The sequence below is a fragment of the Micromys minutus genome (assembly GCF_963924665.1).
Source record: "Micromys minutus genome assembly, chromosome: 15".
Classification (NCBI taxonomy): Eukaryota; Metazoa; Chordata; class Mammalia; order Rodentia; family Muridae; genus Micromys; species Micromys minutus.
In genome coordinates this window covers 21,577,832-21,598,328 of record NC_137984.1, presented here as the reverse complement: position 1 = coordinate 21,598,328, position 20,497 = coordinate 21,577,832, and the positions used below count along the sequence as shown (strand labels likewise).

The 20,497-nt window shown below is 39.9% G+C and overlaps 1 pseudogene across 1 annotated transcript; it reads right to left on the bottom strand.

Moving 5' to 3' along the window:
• Positions 1-423: 423 nt before the first annotated feature.
• LOC308430312 (preferentially expressed antigen in melanoma-like protein 7) lies at positions 424-18,183 on the bottom strand (annotated as a pseudogene). Its single transcript has 2 exons — positions 18,097-18,183; positions 424-1,601 (listed from the first exon to the last, which is right to left on the bottom strand). The product of its transcript is annotated as a preferentially expressed antigen in melanoma-like protein 7 (transcript).
• Between the last annotated feature and the right edge of the window lie 2,314 nt (positions 18,184-20,497).

Genomic DNA, 20,497 nt, shown 5'->3' with positions numbered 1-20,497 from the left:
GAAAAAAAATGACCAGAAAGTTTGGCGAATTCTTTATTGATACTTGATTATATAGATACAAGGGAACACAATGGCTAGAGTTGGGCACATCTATTATGCAGTTCCTAGGGCCTGGAAATTCTTTTAGAGAGGGCAGAGACTCTTGGAATCAATAATGTGCAGTAGGTCAATCAGGTTGGGAGCCTTGAAGAACAAACAGGCCCCCACAGTCAGGTGGTCTACAAATTGTCCTTGGAGGTTACCTGTCAGCAACTTCATTAATCTGACCTCCTTTTCATAGATATAACATGTATCACAATCATAACATGAATAGGAACCAAACCAGATTGGCTTGGACTGCTTTACAACTATAAGTTTGTTCATGAGTTCGACATAATCCAACTCATAGAATTCTAGTAGAGCAGGGTACATTTCTGTGGTCAGCTAGCTCAGGTTGGTAGTGTGATGGAGAAAGTCCTTCAGAACATCCATGAAGATGTCATTGTCATACAAATTAATGCTAATGAGCTCGGAGCATTGGGTCAGAGCAGGAGGAAGGATACTGAGGTGACAGTCATTCATCCAACAGTCTTCTCTTCCAAAATTTGCAGTGTGTCTGCAACACTCTTTAAGAAAACCTTCGGAGGCAACACATTCAATTAAGTTAATGTGTAACCTCTCAAACACAGATGCTTACACTGACTGTAGTTACAACACTGGGCAAATGACTCCAAGTCTGACTGAGAAAGCCGGCACAGAGTGATCTTGAGGGACAGCAATGGGGCCTCCAGACACATGAACAACTCTTTCATGTGGTCTGTGAGAAAACAGACATCATCAGTAGTGAGATGCTGGGGACACCTGAGTTTGGAGAACAGTGAAATGAACTTGGTGACTTTCCCTTCCTCCTTGGATGTGTGAGTACTTGTTACAAAGACGCATACTAGCATGAGTTTCTGAAGATTTCCCATCTTGCTAATGTACAGTACAAACTTTGCCAGTTTAGACAGATTCCTCACTCTATTCAGTTCAACTCCTTGATGAACTCTGGCAGTAAAAATTTTAACACCTTCCTGACCTTGGACACTTCTATTGCTTTGATATCCAACTTCTCACAGCACAGATGCAGAAAATTTCTTCCCTCCTTTGCCCGCTTCAACAACTGTGTTTGATGTTTATCTTCATGCAGAGAAGACATAAAAGAAAGGTCACTGAACATCCTCAGGTGCTGCTTTCTTGTGTATCTTGAGTGGCCCTCCACTACTTGCTCCTTAAACATAGTTTCTACTAAGTGGTCTCTACCTTCTCTTTCATCCTGCATATCCAAGGAGGCATGGTATCCATTCCTCAAGTCAACCACTTGAAACCTGCACATCCTTGAGCAATACTTTCTTTACAGCCATGTGTCTACTCCATTCAGTATAACCTGGAAGGTCTTCAAGTTTGGGTAATTAATCAGCAACCAACCCAACATGAAGTCAAGAGTAGTGCCAGTACTCCACTAGGAGCCTAATCATCTTTGCTTTTCTTTGAGTGTCAATCTCCTTGAGCAGAGGTGGGAAGAGCTGCCTTGGTAGGTACTCCAGAACAGAGATGGTCAATAACTCATTCCTCACCAGGTTCTGTGAAGCCAGCTTCTAGAGTGTGCTTGGGGCATGTGATGGTTTGCAAATGGTTGGCTCAGAGAGTGGCACTATTAGAAGGTATGGCCTTGTTGGACGAAGTGTGTCACTCTGGGGGTGGGCTTGGAGACACTCCTCCTAGCTGCCCAAGGATGCTTAGTCTGTTTCTGGCTTCCTTTGGATGAAGATATAAAACCTGGATGCTGCCATGCTCTTGTCTTGATGATAATGAACTGCACCTCTGAACCTGTAAGCTAGTCTCATTTAAATGTTATTTGTAAGACTTGCCTTGGTCATGATGTCTGTTCACAGCAATAAAACCCTAACTAAGACAGGGCACCAACAACTATTCTGATGGATCTTTAAGGAGATAATCCTGATTAGGACACAGGTGACACAATGCGGGGATCCGAGTGTCTTTTCTCTTAAACTCTATTTTTGCAGAGAAGGTGGTATATTTTTTTGGAGAAGGCTGGATAGATAACAATGACAAAAATGTATAAGTTTTGTTACATTGCTTTTGTAAAAGAAAAAAGACAAAAGAAGAAAGAGTCATAGTCACTTAGCAGACTCCTGTGATCATCATTCTGCTCTGTGGACTAAAGTCACATTTACTTCATGACATCAAGTTTCTCTACACCCAGATTAACCGGTAGGGAATCCCAGAGATCATTGAAGGTCTTTGTGCCTTTTGCTTTTGCCCCACAGCAGGGCAATTTGTCTGTCTACTTGACAAGTGAAATGACATTGAGAGAAGATGCAGAACACCAGTTCCAGTGTCGTGGGATGTGGGAGCTTCATGCTTCCCACTGGGTCTTTTGGGGTTTGTAAATTCTGAGGATAGTTTTATTTAGGATGTCAATCTGGATCTGTCTTAAAATCGGAAATAATAGTGCCGATACTCAGCCTATAAAGAAGCAGAGATGACCATTTATTTAATGAAATTCTTGGTATTAATCTTTCTGTTGGAAGACAATGGAATATTGAGTGCAAGGTGAGGACTGTAAGACAGTCTAGAGGCAGCAATACAGAGTGAGCAGGGAGGAGATCCTTGATAAAAGTAGTCATAATCATTCGGTATACCCTTTCCTTTGGTATTCTATTTTGTTGGCACTATGACATATACATCAAAACAGCAATCATTTCCCCATTTTACAGAAGGACAGCAGAGAACAGGGAGGTGACTAAGCTACGTGATGGAAAGCCAGTAAAGCTGGGGACTGATCATAGCTTTGGTTCCAAGTCTAAGGACTCTCGGCACCTTTTAAATTGTGAGGAGATGGGGGTATGCCCTGGTGTCCTGTCATACCCTGTGTCTTTTCATAAGCCTGCAGCTTCATCAGTGCCCCCTCCTGGACCCATCCAAAGCCTATTTATCCCCAAATCCATCTTTGTGAGAGTTGGTCAGATCCCATCAGCAAGAACTTGCCAGCTCCTCCATTTTCCCTCTCTAGGGAGCCTCTCTCTGTGTGAGTTGTGTCACTTTCTCCTTGTCTTGTCATAACTAACACGCGTATTTCATCTCTACGGCTAGACAGCTAACCTGAGTAAACCCTGGATCTAAATCACTTTTATTCCCCACAGCTTGAGGTACGCTGGATGAGCAAGTGCATCTTCTCCAGCTCCCCTGCTCCGAGACAGCTGAGAAACTGCATCCTGCCCGCCTCCTTAATTCATGGCAAGACTGATACTTCTTGGGTATCTTAAAGGAGAAAGCCAGATGAAAACAGGAGGCGAGACATGTTCTACTTTATGAAGATGGGGATGAGAAGATGTAGGGATAGTGAACGGGGGGGGGGGGGCTTATGACTGAAAGGCAGTAGCTATGGTTACACAGGGTCTTGGTGATAATGTGCATGTAAATTGAAATAATTAGCTCTCTTGTGTTTTGTGGCAAGAAGAGAACAAGAATCTCAAGACAAGTGTCACAGGGATGTCATCAAAGGCCATAGATAAAGTGGGACTGTGGCCTTTCAGTCATTTTCCCTTTGGCACACACCATAGAGGGCTGACGTCCTAAATTATCTATCCTCTGGTCACACGTTTTTTGTCTGCTGCCAGACTGCATGCTGTACTTGAAGCAATGAAAATTACTTAAGAAGCTTCAAGATTCCCTCCGGACAACTGCACTGAAGACGTTTGGCATAGCAGTGAGAGAGTGTTGAAGATTCAAGACCAGGAAGTTAAAAAAAGTTGTCATGTGTCTGGATGAAATCATTCCTGACCGAAGGGTACTAAGCACTTGCTCACTTGTCAGGAGAGCAAGTAGAACTAAAGACTGTCTTATTTTGAAGTTTGGAGCCAAGTGATGTGGCTGTAAGTTCTGATAACCCAGGGCCACGCTCTTAAGGAGGAGTCAGTATCTGTGCTACAGAAAACAGGTCTCTAGTGTTCATTCTCACTGATAGCTTTTCAAGGAACCACAGCTTCCTTATTGCAGTGAATGCAAAAGGAGAAAACCACAGAATTCATAGTGATACGCATTAGCACAATTTTGAGCCAGAAAATTGAAAAAACGAATTGACTTTAGAATTTAAAAGTCTACCCCAACAGCATGGCCAAGCTGAGAAAGGCACTTGGTGCTGCCTTATGTCTGGAGTTGAATCCTCAGAAAAAGGAATTCCTGAAATGTGTTTTTAAACCTTGAAATGTATCGTATGACATGTGGGTATACACAGAGAAACACACCATAAATAGAAAAAAGAAATTAAAAATTTAAAAAGCAGTTGTTTGAAGGGTGTTATTTTTGTTTTTCTCTCCTCGAAAGCAGTTTTGCAAATAGCATTTCAGAAAGATTATTGTCAACGTCAACTGATTACCAATTGAAAATAGAAACAACATTGTACCTGGATTTCATACTGTATTTTTTACTGGATATTTTATTTATTTACATTTCAATTGTTATCTCTCTTCTAGGTTTTCTTTCCACAAACCATCCATCTCTTTCTTCTCTACCTGCTTCTATGAGGGTGCTCCCCCACTCACACACTGCTTCATTGCCCTAGCATTCCTCTACATTGGGGCATTGAGTCTTCCCTCCCACTGATGGTAGATAAAACCATCCTCTGCTACATATACAGCTATAGCCATGAGTTCCTCCGTGTGTACTCTTTGGATAGTGTTTTAGTCCCTGGGAGCTCTGGGGAGTCTGGTTGGTTGATATTGTTGTTCTTCCTATGGGGTTGCGAACCCCTTCGACTTCCTTAGTCATTTCTCTATCTTTGACATTGGGGTTCCCATGCTCAGTCAGATGATTGGCTGCAAGCTTCTGCATCTGTATTTGTCAGGTTCTGGAAGAGCCTTTCAGAAAACAGCTATATCAGACTCCTGTCAGCAAGGACTTGTTGGCATCAGCAATAGTGTCTGGGTTTGGTGGCTGCTTGTGAGATGGATCCCCAGGTGGAGCAGTAACTGGATGGCCTTTCCTTCAGTCTCTGCTCCACTCTTTGTCCCTGTATTTCCTTTAGACAAAGGCAATTCTGGGTTAAAATTTTGGAGATGGGTGGGTGAACCCATCCTTTAATCTCGGGCCATGCCTAACCTCTGGATATGGTTTCTATAGGTTCCCCAGGCCCTTTGTGGGGTATTTCAACTAGTGTTATCCCCACTGGGTCCTGGGAGACTATTGCTTTCCTGGTGTCTGAGACTTTCTGGTGGCTACCCCCAGTTCCCCATCTCCCATTACTACACACCGCTGTTCAATTTCCTGACCCTCTGTATTTCTCCTCCCCAATCTCCTCGCATACCTGACCCTAACCCACTTTCACATGTCCCTCCTTTCTTCCCCTCAAACCCCTTTCACCCTCTACCTCTCATGGTTATTTATTCCCACTTCTAAGTAAAACTGAAGCATCCACATTTTGGTCTTCTATAGTCTTGAGATTCATAGGGTCTGTGAATTAAGCCACAAGTTTTCTTAGCTTTTTCCCCCCTTATATCCACTTATCAATGAGTACATACCATGTCTGTTCTTTTGTGACAGGGTTACCTCACTCAGGATATTTTTAGTTACATCCATTTGCAAAAGAAAATGTCATGAAGTCTTTCTATTTAATAGCTGAGTAGTACTCCATTGTATAAATGTACCACATTTTCTGGACATCTGGATTTTTTTAACAGCTTCTGGTTATTATAAATGAGGATGTTATGAACACAGTGGAACATGCATTCTTGTTATATATTAGAATATCTTTTGGGTATATGCCTAGAACTGGTAATGTAGGGTCCTCAGGTAGTACTGTGTCCAATTTTCTGAGGAACTGACAAACCGATTTCCAGAGAGGTTCTACCACCTTGAAACCCCACCAGCAATGCAGGAGTGTTTCTCTACATCCTTGCCAGCATCTGCTGTTGCTTGAGTTTTTGATCTTAGCCATTCTGACTGGTGTGTGAGGTGGAATCTCAGGATCATTTTGATGTGCATTTCCCTGAAGACTAAGAATGTTGAACATTCATTTAGATACTTTTCAGCCATTCAGTATTCCTCAGTTGACAATTCTTTGTTTGGCTCTGTACCTCATTTTAATATGGTTATTTAGTACTCTGGAGTCTGACTTGAGTTCTTTGTATATATTGGATATTAGGCCTCTATCTGGTATAGGATTGGTAAAGATCTTTTCCCAGTCTGTTGGTTGCCATTGTGTCCTATTGACAGTGTCTGTTGCCTAACAAAAGCTTTGCAATTTTATGAAGTGCCATTTTCAGATTGTTCTTAGAGCATTAGCCATTGGTGTTCTGTTCAGTAAATTTCCGATGTGTTCATGTGTTCAAGGCTCCTCCCCACTTTCTATAATATTAGATTCAGTATATCTAGTTTTATGTGGAGGTCTTTTATCTACATAGACTTGAGCTTTGTACAAGGAGATAAGAATGAATTGTCATTCTTATACATTCTGACTGCCAGTTGAGCCAGCATCGTTTCTTGAAAATGCTGTCTTCCAGCCTTTGCAACAAATGGTGCTGGTGAAACTGGCAGTCAGCATGCAGAAGAATGTAAATCAATCCTTTCTTATCTCCTTGTACGAAGGTCAAGTCCAAGTAGATCAAAGACCTCCAAATAAAACCAGGTACACTGAAACTATTAGAACAGAAAGTGGGAAGAGCTTAGAACACATAGGCACAGGGAAAATTTTCCTAAACCGAACATCAATGGCTTATGCTATAAGATCATGAATCGATCTCATAAAATTGCAAAGCTTCTGTAAGGCAAAGGACACTGTCAAAAGAACAAAACAGCAACCAACAGATTGGAAAAAGGTCTTTACCAATCCTACATCTGATAGAGGGCTAATATCCAATATATACAAAGAATTCAAGAAGTTAGACTCCAGAGAATTGAATGATCTTATTTAAAATTGGGTATAGAACTAAACAAAGAATTCTTACCTGAGGAATATAGAATGGCTGAGAAGCACCCAAGGAAATGCTCGACATCCCTAGTCATCAGAGAAATGCAAATCAAAACAACCCTGATATTCCACCTCACACCAGTCAGAATGGCTAATATCAAAAACTCTGGTGACAACAGATGCTGGCGAGGAGGTGGAGAAAGAGGAACACTCCTCCACTGTTGGTTGGGTTGTAAACTGGTACAATCACTCTGGAAATCAGTCTGGTGAATCCTCATAAAATTGGACATAGTACTACCTGAGGACCCAGCTATACCACTCCTGGGCACATACTCAAAAGAAGCTCCAACATCTAATAAGGACACATGCTCCACCATGTTCATAGAAGCCTCATTTATAATAGCCAGAAGCTGGAGGGAACCCAGATGTCCTTCAACAGAGGAATGGATATAGAAATTGTGGAACATATACACAGCAGAGTACTACTCAGCTATTAAAAACAATGACTTCATAAAATTCCTAGGAAAATGGATGGAACTTGAAGCTATCATCCTGAGTGAAGTAACCCAGTCACACAAGAACACTCATGGCATGTACTCACTTTTAAGCAGATAGTAGCCACCCCTGCCCCAAACTCAGAATACCCAAGAAACCATGCACAGAGCTTATAAAGCTCAAAGAGAAAGAAGGCCAGAAGGTGGATGCCTCAGTCCTTCTTAGAAGTAAGAACAAAACATTCAGGGGAAGAAATAAAGGGACAAATAGAGGAGCAGAGATTGGAGAAAAGATCATCCAGAAACTGCCTCACCTGGGGATCCATGCAGCCACTAAATCCAAGCACTATTGCTGATGCCAAGAAGTGCGTACTGGCAGGAGGCAGATATGGATGCAGGCTCAGAGGCTCTGCCAGAACCACGCTCATACAGAGGAGGATGCTAACCATCAGACTGAACACCAGGAGCTTAAATGAAGGAGCTAGAGAAAGGACTGAAAAAGATGAAATAGGTCTTTAACCCTATGGGGAGAACAAAATGATCAACTAACCAAACCCACCACAGTTCCCAGGGACTAAAACATCAACCAAAGAGATCTCATAATGTGATCCATGGCCCCAGGTGCTTATGCAGCAGAGGATAGCATTTTCTGACATCAATGGGAGGAGAGACCTTTGGTCCAGTGAAAGCTCATTTTCTCAGTGTAGGGGAATACCAAGGTGCTGAGTTGGGAGAGGGAGTACCTTCATGGAGGCAATAGGATGGGGTGGGGAGTGAGATTGGGGAAGAGGAATAACATCTGAAATGTAAATGCAGAGAATCTTTTATATATAAAAAAGAAAATTCTGTTGTCTTTCCAGGGGATGGTTTTGACTTTTTTGTCAAAGATCAAAGGATCATAGCTGTGTGGGTTAATTTCTGGGTCTTCATTCTATTCCATTGATCTAACTGCCTGTCTCTGTACCAGTACCATGCAGTGTTTATCACATTGCTCTGTAGTACAGTGTGAGATCAGGGATGGTGATTTCCCCAGATATTCTTTTATTATTGAGAATAGTTTTCACTAGCCTGGGTTATTTATTATTCCAAATGAATTGAGAATTGCTCTTTGTAACTCTCTGAAGAATTGAATTGAAATTTCGGAGGAAATTGCATTGCATCTTGATTGCTTTCAGCAAGATGGCCGTTTTTACTATATTAATCCTACCAGTCTATGAGCATGGGAGATCTTTGAATCTTCTGAGGTCTTCTTCAATTTCTTTCTCCCAAGACTTGAAATTCTTGTCATGCAGATGTTTCACTTGCTTGGTTAGAGTCACCCCAAGATACTTTATATTGTTTGTGACTATTATGAAGGGTGTCTTTTCCCTTGTTTCTCTCTCATCCTGTTTTTCCTTTGAGTAGAGGAAGGCTGCTGATTTGTTTGAGTTAATTTTATATCCAGCCACTTTGCTGAAGTTTTTAGTCAGCTGTAGGAGTTTTCTGGTGGAATTTTTGAGGTCACCTAAGCATACTATCTTATCATCTGTAAATAGTGATATTTTGACTTCTTTCTTTCCAATTTGTATCCTTTTGACCTTTTGTTGTCTAATTTTTCTCCCCAGAACTTGAAGTTTTATATCTAGTTGACAGGGAGGGAGTGGGCATCCTTGTCTAATTCCTGTTTTTTGTGGAATTGCTTCAAGTTTCTCTCATTTAGTTTGATGTTGGTTACTGGTTTGGTTTATATTGATTTTATTATGTTTAGGTATGAGCCTTGAATTCCTGATCATTCCAAGACTTTAACATGAAGGGGTGTTGGATTTTGTCAAATGCTTTTTTAGCATCTAATGACATGATCATTTGATTTTTTTTTCCTCTGAGTTTGTTTATATAGTGGATTACCTTTACAGATTTCTGTATTTTGATCCATGCATCCCTGTGGTGAAGCCAACTTAACTTAATTGTGGTGAATAATCTTTTTGATTTAATTTTCTGGGAGTTATTTGCAAAAATTTTGTTGAATATATTTGCATCAATATTCATTGGGAAGGTGGCCTTAAAGATCTTTTTCTTTGTTGGGTCTTTGTGCGGTTTAGGTATAAGAATATCTGTGGCTTTATAAAATGAATATGGTAGTGTTCCTTCCATTACTATTTTGTTAAATAGTTTGAAAAGTATTGGTATTAGGTTTCCTTTGAAGGTCTGATAGAATTTTTCGGTAAAATGATGTGGTCCTTGACTTATTTGTTTATTTGAGAGTCTTTTAATGACTGCTTCTATTTCTTTGGAAGCTATGGTTTATTGCTCAAGTTCTTCACCTTTTTGGTTGTGTATTTCTTTAAGGGATTCATGTGTTTCTTCTTTAAGGGCTTCTACTTATATATATTTGTTCTCCTGTATTTCTTTAAGGGATTTATTTATGTCCTTAAGTCGTCTATCATCATCATGAGATGTGATTTTAAGTCAGAATCTTGCTTTTCCGGTGTTTTGGGAAATCCAGTGCTTGTAGTGGTGGAAAAGTGGGTTCTAAAAGTAGCCTTGGTTTCTGTTGCTTATGTTCTTGTGCTTGCCTCTTGCCATCTTGTTATCTCTGGTGGTAGCTAGTCTTACTACATCTGACTGTAGCTTTTTCCTCCGGTGAGCCTGTAAGCCTGTGATCTTAGGTGTGTTAGCACTTCTGGGAGTTGAGTTGTGGAGAGCTGTGGCACAGGTCTAGCTTCAGGGTGAAGATGGAAAGCAGAAGAACACCTGGATTAAAAAGACACAATTATGGAAGCTAAATTACTATAATAACTGACTATACATACATTGTAGTACTGGCTTGATCACCTGGCATGCGCAACTAGAATTATAATTTTAATTTTTTTAACTAAGAGACAGAACATAATTAGTAGTTATTAGAAAAACAAAAATAGTGGTACATTAATTTGTATTAAAGTGGGTTGCATCAAATAGAATTTTTTTGTGGGGCATATGGCAGAGACTGGGTTTTTCTGTGTACCTTTGACTGTTCTAAAACTCATTCTGTATACTAGGGTGGGCTCACACTTAGAGCAACCAACTAATAATCATCATATATAAGTATGAAACTGTCAAATAATAATAATAACAATAATAATAGTAATAAACCAAAAGAAACAAGTGCCATTTTCACGTGACTACTTTGAACAGTTTTCAGGAATAAAGGATGACTGGCCACCCACTATCACTGCAATATATTGGAATGTGTAGGTATTAGCCATACTAGCATGTCAGGGGGCATTGGTTAGATTAAAACAATAAAGTGCCCACAGAATAAATGAGAGGATAACAAATGAGCTGTTGGAGCTCTAAAAATATACTGTAAAAATTAATATAACTTCAACACAGAAAGAACAGGACATGGCCAGGACAGGTAGTGTTCAAATGCATCTCAGAAAGAAAACATCCCAGTGAAATATGATTGAGTATAGACTAGATGGTAGCCAAGGAAGACAGATAACATGATGTAGCAGAGGCATAACATAGTTTAATTGAATAAAAAATATCACAAAAGAAAACCCACAAGAAGTAGAGTAAAATGTCTTGAAATTTAGAAAACATGTTTTATAGAAAACAATAAATATATAATGGCTAACACCGAATATCCTAGTAAAGTTATAGAAAGTGTTTTCAGTAGCTAAAGGGGAAGAAAAGAAGTTGTCACCAAGAAGAAAATATGTTTGTCCTCAGGCTCATTCACCACAACATTAAATACCAGAACAGTGAAGTGATTGTTACAGAGTTCAAAGATAAGAATTGTATACTCAGAGTTTTCCGAGAAAGAAAATGTATCTAGAGAGCGGAGCCTGGCCTACCTGCCACGCGGAACGGCGGCTCATAGAGGCTGAGCAACTGCGATTGGGAACAGAAAATTAGAACTTCTGTTTCCGCCCGGAGGCGACTTCCGGACGCAGAGCAGAGCCTGGCCTACCTGCCACGCAGAACGGTGGCTCATAGAGGCTGAGCAACTGGTGAGTGGGAGACCAAGACTACAGGGGAGCAGAGAGATCTCTGCGGAGTGCACACAGAAAGTGCACACCATAACTTGCCCTGCCCCGCCTTGCCCGATCCATCTATTGGGAACAGAAAATTAGAACTTCTGTTTCCACCCGGAGGCGACTTCCGGACGCAGAGCAGAGCCTGGCCTACCTGCCACCCGGATCGGTGGCTCATAGAGGCTGAGCAACTGTGATTGGGAACAGAAAATTAGAACTTCTGTTTCCACCCGGAGGCGACTTCAGGACGCAGAGCAGAGCCTGTCCCATCTGCCACCCGGAACTGAGGCTGGTAGAGGCTGAGCAACTGGTGGGTGGGAGACCTGGGCTGCAGAGGAGCAGAGAGATCTCTGTGGAGTACACACGGAAAGTGCACCCCCTGCCTTGCCCTGCCCTGCCGTGCCTGATCCAGCAAACAGAAACAGAACGTTGGAACTTCTGCTCACATCCGACGACTCTGAGGCATAAAACAGGGCTTGACCCATCTGACACCTGAACCAGTGGAGAACCAGGGACACAGACCAGATACAAGGGAAAGGCAAGAACATATCACTGACAACAAAATGGCAAGAGGAAAGAGAAAGAGTATATCCCAAGGAAACCAAGACAATCTAGCAACACCAGAGCCCAGCTCTCCCATAACAGCAAACATCGGAATTCCAAACACTCCAGAAAAAGAAGACACAGACCTGAAATCATACCTCAAGATGCTGATAGAGATACTTAAACAAGAAAGGGAGGAAAAGCAAAAAGATTCAGAGCTTTTAAAGAAGAAACAAGAAAAACACTCAACTCAAAGAACTAGAGGAAAACAGAACCAAAGAAATAAAGGAATGGAAGAGGGAAATTAAAACAGAGATTGACACAATAAAGAAAACACTAAAAGAGATAACCCTAGAGTCAGAACACCAAAAAAAGAAATCAGGAGTCACAGAAGCAAGCATTTCCAATAGATTACAAGAGATCGAAGAGAGAATCCCGGGGGCAGAAGACAATATTGTAAACATAGACAAAACAGCCAGAGAAGATGCAAAAAACAAAAAGCTCCTAACCCAAAATGTCCAGGAAATCCAAGACACAATGAGAAGACCTAACCTAAGGATAATAGGAATAGAAGAGGGAGAAGAGTATCAACTAAGAGGAACAGTAAATATCTTCAACAAAATCATAGAAGAAAACTTCCCTACCCTGAAGAATGAGATGACCACGAGCGTAAAAGAAGCCTTCAGAACTCCAAATAGGTTGGACCAGAAAAGAAATACCTCCTGACACATAATATTTAAAACATCAAGTGCCCAAAGTAAAGAAAGAATACTAAAAGCAGTAAGGGAAAAAGGTCAGGTAACATATAAAGGCAGACCAATCAGACTCACACCCGATTTCTCAACAGAGACTATGAAAGCTAGAAGAGCCTGGACAGACATCATGCACTCCTTAAGAGAGCACAAGTGCCAGCCCAAGCTGCTATACCCAGCAAAACTATCAATCACCATCGATGGAGAGACGAAGATATTTCAAGACAAATCAAAATTCACACAATATCTGACCACAAACCCAGCACTACAACGAATTATAGGTGGAAAACCCAATACAATGAGGGAAAATACAGCCTAGTAAAAACAAGAAAACTCCTAAACAAGAAAACTAAAAGAAGAAAAAAACACAGACACAACTCAACCCAAAAAAGCAATAATGGCAGGAAACAGAAACAACTATTCCTTGATATCTATTAACATAAATGGTCTCAACTCCCCAATAAAGAGAAATAGACTATCAGACTGGATACATAAACAAAATCCAGCCTTTTGCTGCATACAGGAAACTCATCTCAGAGACAGAGACAGACACTATCTCAGAGTAAAAGGGTGGGAAAAAAACTTTCAAGCAAACAGCTCCAAGAAGCAAGCTGGAGTGGCTATTCTAATATCGAATAAAGTAAATTTCCAACCAAAAGTTATCAAAAAAGATAAGGAAGGACACTTTTTACTCATTACTGGGGAAATCTGTCAGGAGAAACTCTCAATCCTTAACATATATGCTCCAAATAAAAAATCACCCACATTCATAAAAGAAACCCTACTAAAGCTCAAAAAATACATTTCACCCCACACAATAATAGTGGGAGACTTTAATACCCCACTCTCACCAATGGACAGATCAGGGAAACAGAAACTGAACAAGGACACTGCAAAACTAGCAGAGACTTTGAACCAACTAGAATTAATAGATATATACAGAACATACTATCCCAAAGTAAAAGAATACACCTTCTTCTCAGCACCCCATGGCACCTTCTCGAAAATTGACCACATAATTGGACACAGAACGAGCCTCCATCGATATAAGAAGATTGAAATACTCCCATGCATCCTCTCAGATTACCATGGTCTATGGCTGGTCTTTAACTACAACAAAGACAACAAAAAGCCCACATACACATGGAAACTAAACAATGCTCTGTTAAACGATAGCAGGGTCAAAGAAGAAATAAAGAAAGAAATTAAGGATTTTCTAGAATTCAATGAAAACGAAAACACAACATACCCAAACCTATGGGATGCAATGAAAGCATTATTGAGAGGAAAACTCATAGCCCTAAGTGCTTCCAAAAAGAAACTGGAGAGAGCTCACATCAGCAACCTGACAGCACAGCTAAAAGCCCTAGAACAAAAGGAAGCAGATATACTCAAAAAGAGTAGACAGCAAGAAATAATCAAAATTAGGGCAGAAATAGACCAAATAGAAACTAAAAGAACCATTGAAAAAATCAACTAAACCAACAGTTGGTTCTTTGAGAAAATCAACAAGATTGATAAACCCCTAGCCAGACTAACTAGAGGGCAAAGAGAGAGTATCCAAATTAACAAAATCAGAAAGGAAAGTGGGGACATAACAACTGAAACTGAAGAAATTCAAGAAATCATCAGATCCTACTACAAAAACTTATACTCCACAAAATTGGAAAATCTGGAGGAAATGGATGAATTCCTAGACAGATACAAGGTCCCAAAGTTAAACCAGAACTAAGTAAACCATCTAAATAACCCTATAACACCTAAAGAAATAGAAGAAGTCATCAAAAGCCTCCCAACTAAAAAAAAACCCAGGTCCAGACGGGTTCAGTGCAGAATTTTATCAGACTTTTATTGAGGATATAACACCAATATTCGCCAAACTATTCCAAAAGATAGAATCAGATGGAATATTACCCAACTCATTTTTGAGGCTACAATAACCCTCGTACCTAAACCACACAAAGACCCTACAATGAAAGAGAACTTCAGACCAATCTCACTTATAAACATTGATGCAAAAATACTCAACAAAATCCTTGCAAACCGAATCCAAGAACACATCAAAACGATCATTCATCATTACCAAGTAGGCTTCATCCCTGGGATGCAGGGATGGTTTAACATAAGGAAATCCATCAATGTAATCCACCATATAAACAAACTCAAAGACCAAAATCACATGGTCATCTCACTAGACGCTGAGAAAGCATTTGACAAAATCCAACACCCCTTCATTTTAAAAGTCCTGGAAAGAACAGGAATCCAAGGCCCATACTTAAACATAATAAAAGCAATATACAGGAAACCAACAGCCAACATCAAACTTAATGGCAAGAAACTTGAAGCAATCCCACTAAAATCAGGGACTCGACAAGGCTGCCCACTCTCCCCCTACCTATTCAACATAGTACTCGAAATCCTGGCTGGAGCAATTAGACAGCAAAAGGAGATCAAGGGGATACAAATTGGAAAGGAAGAGATAAAAACATCACTCTTTGCCGATGACATGATAGTGTACTTGAGTGACCCCAAAAATTCCACCAGAGAACTCCTACAGCTGATAAACAAGTTCAGCAAAGTGGCTGGATACAAAATTAACTCAAACAAATCAGTAGCCTTCCTATACTCAAAGGACAAACATGTGGAGAAAGAAATTAGGGAAAAGGTACCCTTCACAATAGTTACAAAAACTATGAAATACCTTGGTGTGACTCTAACTAAGCAAGTGAAGGACCTGTATGACAATAACTTCAAACCTCTAAAGAAAGAAATTGAGGAGGATCTCAGAAAATGGAAAGATCTCCCATGCTCATGGATTGGAAAAATCAACATCTTAAAAATGGCCATTCTACCAAAAGCAATCTACAGATTCAATGCAATCCCCATCAAAATTCCAACCCAGTTCTTCATGGAATTGGAAAGATCAATGTGTGATTTCATATGGAATAACAAAAGACCTAGAATAGCAAAATCCATCCTCAACAACAAAAAAACATCTGCAGGAATCACTATCCCTGACCTCAAGCTATATTACAAGGCAATTGTGCTGAAAACTGCATGGTACTGGTACAGAAATAGGCAGGTGGATCAATGGAATATAATAGAAGATCCAGAAATGAGCCCTAATGTATATGGTCACCTGATTTTTGACAAAGGAGCAGTAAACATTCAATGGAAAAAGGACAGCCTATTCAACAAATGGTGCTGGTACAACTGGCACTCAGCATGCAAAAGAATGAAAATAGACCCTTTCTTATCTCCTTGTACAAAGCTCAAGTGTAAGTGGATCAAAGATCTCCACATTAAACCAGATACACTGAAACTATTAGATGAGAAAGTAGGGAAAACTTTAGAACATATAGGCACAGGAGAAAATTTCCTGAACAAAACACCAATGGCTCAAGCTCTAAGGTCAAAGATTAACAAATGGGACTTAATGAGATTGCAAAGTTTCTGTAAGGCTAAGGACATCGTCAAGAAAACAAAATGGCAACCAACAGAATGGGAAAGATCTTTACCATTACCACATCAGATAGAGGCCTAATATCCAAGGTGTACAAGGAACTCAAAAAGCTAGACACCAAAGAATCAAATAACCCTATTAAAAAATGGGGTACAGAGCTATACAAAACGTTTTCATTTGAGGAACACTGAATGGCCGAGAAACATCTGAGGGAGTGCTCGACATCCTTAGCCATCAGGGAAATGCAAATCAAAACAACCCTAAGATTCCACCTCACACCAGTCAGATTGGCCAAGATCCAAAACTCAGATGACAGCAGATGCTGGCGAGGCTGCGGAGAAAGAGGAACACTTCTCCAGTGTTGGTGGGGTTGCAAGCTAATACAACCACTCTGGAAATCTGTCTGGCAATACCTCAGAAAATTGGATATAGTACTACCTGAAGACCCAGCTATTCCACTTCTGGGCATATACCCCAGAGACACTTTAATACACAACAAAGATATATGCACCACAATGTTCATAGCGGCTCTATTTATAATAGCCAGAAGCTGGAAGGAACTCAGCTGTTCTTCAGAAGACGAATGGATACAAAAATTGTGGTACATATACACAATGGAATACTACTCAGCCACCAGAAACAATGACTTAACCAAATTCTTAAGAAAATGGCTGCATCTAGAGAAGATCATCCTGAGTGAGATAACCCAGTCACAAAAGAACAGACATAATATGCAGTCACTGATAGTGGGATGCTAACCCCAGAGGCTTGCACTCCCCCAGAAACAACTCACAGACTGTATGAAGTCCAAGAAATAAAGAAAACAAAAAAATATACATATATTTACAAAACAAGAAGACTTTGACTATTTCCATGTTGCATTTTGTTTTGCATGTACTTTATGCTTATTGTAACTATTAGGTTTTCAATGCATACTGTCAAGCCCTTGAAAAAAATCAAGTACTGACTAAAAAATATATTCACATGGTTTTATGTAAAAATTATTTTAATGTCTGAAAAAACAGTACTGACAAAAATGTATAATTTTAAGGAAAAAAATGTTTACAATCTGTAAATTTATCTTTGTTTTGCAAAATAAAGTTGTGTAAAAAAAAAAAAGAAAAGAAAATGTATCTAGATGCCAGCATGTCCTGTCTCAGCTCATTCACAAATCCTATGCAGGAGCCCTCAATGGTGCTGTATATGGACAGCTAATTGATTACATTTTTTATAAAGATTAGAAATGGGAAATTTTTAAAAGAAATTTGGAATCTGAACTAATTGAATGACAAGCACACATATATTTAAATTGGGTACTAAGTTGTTAAAAGGTTACTTCTAACCCATTTCAAAATACAACAAGAGTAACTATTTTAAACAGTACTTACCCTTCCTCCAACAGAAGGGAGCTAAGAATCATCAAGGCCTTCACTTCCCTCTAGGATAACAGGTTCACTGTTCAGACATGGGTAGACCTAAAAAAGATGTCATATTACATCTGTGCCTTTAATTTCCCACTGTCAACCAACAAAATTCTGCTGCTTAGTTTTATAAACTGGTTATAATTTTTAAAATATTTTGAAAATGAGAAAACAACCCCAATTTTTAAATAAAAATCTGAACTGCTCTGATCAGAAACTTGAATACCAACAAGATGCAAGGGCAGGAAACTCCACTCCTGGTCACATGACGAGTTACTATGAAAACAGCAAACTTAGTGTAAACATTGCATGAATTACCTTCAGGTTATTTTTAAATGATGTATATGAAATATGTTTTATTTTTAGACTTAGGATGCTCTCAAAACACCTTGGTATATGTATCTAGGTATCTTTTAAATCCCCAGATCTGGGTCTGAGGACATGATTCAGGGGTAAAGTACTTACTATACAAGTACCTGTGCCACTGTATGCTGTGGCAGAGTGGTATGCGTCTGTAGCCTCAACACCGGGGGAGGGAAGAGACCCTCATCCAACACAGCCATTCTAGCCAAAATTCCAGGTGTAAGGAGACTGTCTTAAAAGACCTATGGTGGAGGGCAATTAAGGAAGACACTTTAGAGTTAAATTCTGGCCGCCATAAACTCACAGGTGATTGTATATGCCACAGACACTCCCACCACAGATACATATAGACAATAACACACAAATCAAACATTTTCTATTTCCATCATTTTGGTTAGGTCACGTTCAACCTATACAGCAAAATTCCCTAAACAACGAGAAACTGAGAATAGTGAAAGTTTTACTTCCAGTTCTCATGTTGTGGTCATGGTGCATGCCTCAAATCCAAACACACAACTCTGAAGACCTCAAGACTGTGGGCATCCTGAGCTATAGGGCAAAACCATTTCTAAAACCCTATCTGTTTGTGTCATATACTACCAGTCTCCCTTTGTAGGGACACGAGCCCTGAAAAAACTTTACTCAGGACACAGACCTGAGCACATCCATGAGACCGCTTCTGAGCACTGTAAATCTTCCCATTTCTTGAATTTTCTAGAAAGCCCCTTATTAGTATAATGAATATGTCAACTAGGGTCCCCTTCAGCCTCAAGTAGTACTTAAAATTATAACATGTAATGGAAAGATTTGTTATTTCACAAAATAAGATCCAGAGCTTGAAAGATGGAGAGTCCCAAGCAACAGCATCTATATGTTTGCCCTATTCAGGTTTATTCCTCTTGGCTACAAGGGGCCCAGTACAGAATCAAGCTTTACAACATTTTATGACCAGATGAAAATGGAAGACAACCTATCACTTTCTTTTGACTCTTTAGAGAGAGAAGAAATAGCTGTTGTACCCTAACTGAAGACACTTTCTTTGCATGAGCATGTCCCACAGACTTGACTTGTTACAGGCTAACAAGGTTTAAAACGTGCACTTGTAAGGAAGAAGGGCTCTTTGAAGTCAGAGTTCTGTGGGCTGTCATTGTTTATGAAAGTTACTTTCAGTTCTCTGTAATTCAATTTTCAATAGTCATGGTTGCTGTAGCAGGAGTTGGTGAAGGCAGAGAATTGTAGTAGCTGTAACTTGAAGGTGAAGTGGGTATTTGGATGACCTGAGAGTTCTTGACAAAGCATTTTCTTTACTATGGTGTTCTTGATGCGTAACCACAGATTCCTCTGCCAGGAAATGGAGCTGTTTCTTTTTTAATTTGAGTTTGACTTAGAAAGTTCCCTCTAAGGAATAGACTATGGAGAGGAGGAGGAAAAGCCACTTTACAGTGGAGAAAAAAAAATGATCAAGGTTAACATCACCAGAATGAGTCACAGCACCCTGTCATGATGGTATGAGCAAAATGAGGACATCACCCCTGTGGATGCTCCTGGTATATCAGTGTGGTCGCAAGTGTCAGACAAACCAGATGCAAAGAACTTTAGAAAATATTTTATCTATATTCTTCAAAAGCGCCAAGGTCATGAAAAGGGAATGGGTAGACTGAGAAATTTGCACATTAATTAAGGTTAAGAAAGTGTGGTGGCCAAGTGTGACATGGGACCCTGCAAGGTCTTGGGAGGGGAAGAAGGCGGTGACATGGGACCAAAGTCTCCTTCCACCAGAAGTGCTGCTAATGTTCACTTCTTAGTCTGGTAAATAGAATGTGATTAGGTAACATGTTATCATCAGGAGAGAGGGAACAGTATACAGAAACTCTCTGTGTTATTTCTCATCTTCTAGTCATCTAAAAGCGTGTTGATAAATATTTTATAATGATTTAGTTAAAGAAAAAATGTTTTATTGCTTTTTACCAAGACCAACTAACGCAGCTTCTCAAACCTCATGGTTTTTATAACTCATTTGTTTGAGAATGATGGTTACGTCTGTTCATTACATACGTGTGAACTGAGTCTGTGTGTGGCACAACACGCCTGCAATCCCAACATTCTGAGGCTGAAGCAGGAGGACTTTAAAGTTCCAGGTCAGCCTGGGATGTTATGGTGAGTTATCGTCGCAGAAAACTAACCCAAAACCCAGCTAAAGTGTAACTAGTCCTTTACTGAGACCAGCCTGATGCTAGACAGGAACAGAATAATGGAACAGTCAGGCCTTTTCTTCCTCTCTCTCCCCACCAGCTGATTCCAACTGAAAAATAAATAAACGTTTTTTGTTTTCTTTCTTTTTCTCTATTCAACTTGGTAATGCTTTGCAGGGGGATCTTGAACTTTGAGGATTTGGAAATGATTTACATTCTCTATGCAGATATTTTTTGTTTTACAAAACCTGCCACAGCTTTGATTAAAAGGGAGGTGTATGTGCCATTCATTGTTAAAGGTTGTGGAGTAGAATTAGTCCAT